Source organism: Chrysochloris asiatica, unplaced genomic scaffold (assembly GCF_000296735.1).
Source record: "Chrysochloris asiatica unplaced genomic scaffold, ChrAsi1.0 scaffold00105, whole genome shotgun sequence".
Lineage (NCBI taxonomy): Eukaryota > Metazoa > Chordata > Mammalia > Afrosoricida > Chrysochloridae > Chrysochloris > Chrysochloris asiatica.
The window spans coordinates 7,891,815-7,896,012 of record NW_006408623.1 but is presented as its reverse complement, the minus strand read 5'-3'; positions in this window follow the sequence as shown (position 1 = coordinate 7,896,012).

Here is a 4,198-nt window from a genome sequence, read left to right as displayed (position 1 = left end):
GCTGCCGTTGATGCTGCAGTTGATAGACTTGAGCAATCGAGCTTCGTGGCCGACAGCTTCGATGGCCAGCGTCGAGTCCTCGGGGCGCTGCGAATTGGAAAAGCACCACCCCCCGCAGGCCCCGCCCATGCCGCCATGCGCCGTCTCCCTCAGGCCCTGCGCCGGCCCCCCTCAGGCCCCGCCCCCACCCCAGGCCCCGCCTCCCAAATACCCCGATCCTCAGGGCTGTGCCGGCCTCCCTCGAGCCCGCCCCGCAGGCCCCGCCTCCCGGATGCCCGGCTGGCCCTTTTTCCCTCCTCTCTCAGTTCCGTTCCCGGGACCCGCCCCTTCCGGCCTGTGACTACCTCCTCGGGCCCGCCCCTCAAGTCCCGCCTTCCGAATGCCTGCCCCTTTGTTCCTTAGCCCCGGAGAGGGCCTGCCACCTTCGGCCCCGCCCCTCCCTCTGGCCCCTCCCCCCGTCCCCTTGCAGCGGAGATTGTGAACTCACCTGTGATGCTGAAACATGCTGCAAACCTCACGTCCCGGCCTGGAATCCTAATCTCAAGGAAACTGTCAGATGCCTGAAGCTGCGCTATCCACATGTGGTCTTGAGGCTACCAAGCACTTGATATGCCTGAATTTACATGTTCAAGAAAAAGGCCCTGGTGGTGCAGTGGACTGCTAACTTCAAAGTCAACAGTTTGAGTACACTATCCACTCCACGAAAAAAGAGGAGGTTTTCTGTTCCGTCAGGAGTTACAGCTTCGGCAACCCTACAAAGATTTGCTACAAATCGAAATTGACTCCATGGCAGAGGGTATAAGGTTGCAGGTTGGCAGTTCAAACACACCTACTGGGAGAAAGATGTGGCAGTCTGTTTCTATAAAAGACGTTGTTAACCGCTATTGTCTCTTTCGGACTCATAACCACCTAGGATAGGGTTTCTGAGAAGCAGCTGGTGATTTTGAACCATCGACGTTGTGGTTCACACCCAACCTGCAGTGCCACTATATTCTGTCCTCTGACAATTTCTCCTACTTACTATGTTGGCATGCATGTTGCTGTGATTCTGGAAGTGACACCACTATTGGACAGGTTTCAGCTGATCTTCCAGAATTAAACTGGAAAGGAGAAGAGGCAACTTACATCCGAATAGTTGTGGTTGTTGGTAGATGCCATTGAGTCAGTTCCAACTCACAGCAGCCATATGCACAACAGAATGAAACATTGTCTGGTCCTGTGCCAACCTCACAATCTTTGCTACATTAGAGTCCTTCGATGCTGACCCATCTCAGGGGTTTTCCCCCCTTTTCCAACCCTCCACTTTACCAAACATGATGTACTTCTCCAGGGACTGGTTTCTCCTGATAATATATCCAAAGTATGAGAAATAAGTCTCCATCCTGATTCCTAATGAGCATTCTGGCTGAACTTCCTCCAACACAGAATGGTTTGTACATTTGGCAGTCCATGACTTATAATATTCTCCTTCAACATCATAACAAGTGCATCAATTCTTCTATAGTTTTCAGTATTCACTATCTAACTTTCACATGCATATGAAGTTATCAAAAATACCATGACATCTTTGCTCTTTGCTCTTGAACACTTTAAAGAGGTCTTGTGTAGCAGATTTACCTAATGCAATATGATGTTTGATTTTGTGACTGCTGCTTCAATGAGTGTTGATAGAGATTAATCTGAGCAAAATGAAGCCGCTGACGACTTCAATCTTTTCTCCATTTACATGGATGCTGATTATTAATCCAGTGGTGAGTATTTTTGCTTTCTTTGTATTGAGGTGCAACCCATAAGGAAGGCTGTGGTCTTTGATCTTCATCCGGAAGTATTTTAAGGACTCTTCACTTTCAACAAGCAACATTGTATCATCTGCATGTCATAGATTGTTAATGAGTCTTCCTCCAATCCTGATGCCACACGTTTCTTCATATAACCCCACTTCTTGGATTAAGTACTCAGCATATAGATTGAATAAATGTGGTGAAAAAATGCAACCCTGGCGTACACCTTTCCTAATTTTAAACCATTCAGTGTTCTCTTGTTCTGTTCAAACAGCTTCTCTTAGTCTATGTACATATTCCTCATGAGCACAATTAAGGGTTCCGGAATGCCCATTCTCTGCAATGTTGTTCATCACTTTTCATGATCCACACAGTCTAAAGCCCTGGCATAGTCAACAAAGTACAGGTAAACATCTTTCTGGTATTCTCTGCTTTCAGGCAGCATCCATTAGATGTCAACAATAATATCCCTCATTTCACCTTCTCTTCTAACTCTAGTGAAGAGATCACTGTACTAAAAAGAAATGGTAAATGTTCAACAATTTCAAGGGGTAATGTAATGTGATCTAGAGCCAATGATCATAAAGGAAGAGGTCCAACCAACGTGCATTGAAGGCATTATTAGCAAAGAACAAGGCAACAGGATTTGATGAAATACAAATTGAAATCTTTCAACAAATTGATAGAGCACTGCAGGAACTCACTCCTCTATGCCAAGAAATTTGAAAGGCAACTACCTGACCAACTGACTAGAAGAGATCCATATTTGTACCCAAATGTGGATATTTGTCACCCTTCAAAGACAATATCAATTTATCGAACTGTGGTGGCTTCTCAGTTGCTGTGATTCTGAAAGCTATGCCACGGGTATTTTAAATACCAGCAGGATCACCCATGGTGGAGAGGTTTCAGATGAGCTTCCAGATGAAAACAGACTAGAAAGAAGGAGAGACAAACTACTTCCAAATATTTAGTCGCTGAAAACCTTATAAATATCAGAGAAACACTGTCAGATATAGTGCCAAAAAATGAGCCCCTCAGGTTGGAAGTCACTCAAATGGAGAAGAGCTGCCTCCTCAAAGTAAAGTTGACTGTGGTGATGCGAATGGAGTAAAGCCCATGAGAGTAAAGTCCTCAGGACCTACATTGACTGATGGGAAACAAGTCAAAATGAAGAAAATTGCTGTAAACATCCACTAATAATCAGAACATGGAATGCACAAAGTATGAATATAGGAAAATTACAAATTGTCAAAAATGAAATGAAATGCATAAACATCAATATCTTAGGCATTAGTGAGCTGAATTGGACTGGTATTGGCCATTTTGAATCTGACAACCACATGGTTTACTATGCCAGGAATGACAAATTGAAGAGGAATGGTGTTGCATTCATTGTCAAAAGAACATATCCAGATCAGTCATGAGGTACAATGTTGTCTGTGACAGGATAATATCCATGTGCCTACAGGGAAGACCAGTTAATAGCACTATTATTCAAATTTACTCACCAACCACTAAAGCCAGTGAAGATGAAATAGAAGAATTCCACCAACTTCTTCAATCTGAAATTGATCAAACATGCAATCATGATGTATTCTTCATTACTGGTGATTGAAATGCAAAGGTTGGGAGCAAAAACGAAGGAAAATATGGCCTAGGTGAAAGAAATGATGCTGGAGATCGCATGATAGAATTCTGCAAAATCAATGATTTGTTCATTTCAAATACCTTCTTTAGATAGCAGAAGAAATAATTATACACATGGACCTCACCAGATAGAATACATAGAAATCAAATTTACTACATCTGTGGAAAGAGATGATGGAAAATCTCCATTATTATCAGTGAAAACAAGGCCAGGGGCAGACTGTGGAACAGGCCATCAATTACTCATATGCAAATTCAAACTGAAGCTGAAGAAAATGAAAACAAGTCCGCAAGAGGCAAAATATGACCCTGACTATATCCCACCTGAATTTAGAGATTATCTGAAGAACATATTTGATACATTAAACACTAAAGACCAAAGACCAGAAGAGTTGTGGGATGACATCAAGAACATCATACATGAAGAAGCAAAAAGCCATTGAGAAGACAAGAAAGAAAGAAAAGGACAAAATGGATGCCAGAAGAGACACTGAAATTTGCTCTCCAGCATAGAGATTTTAAAGCAAATGGAAGAAATGAGGAGGCCCCAAAGTTTCACAGAAAATTTAAAGATCAGCTCGAGAAGATAAAGCCAAATATTACAACAAAATGTGCAAAGATCAGGAATTAGAAAACCAAAAAGGAAGAACACACTCAGCATTTCTCAAGCTGTGGGAACTGAAGGAAAAATTCAAGCCTCGACTTTCGTTATTGAAATATTCTCTGGGAAAATTATTGAATGATGCAGAAAGCACCAAGAGAAGGTG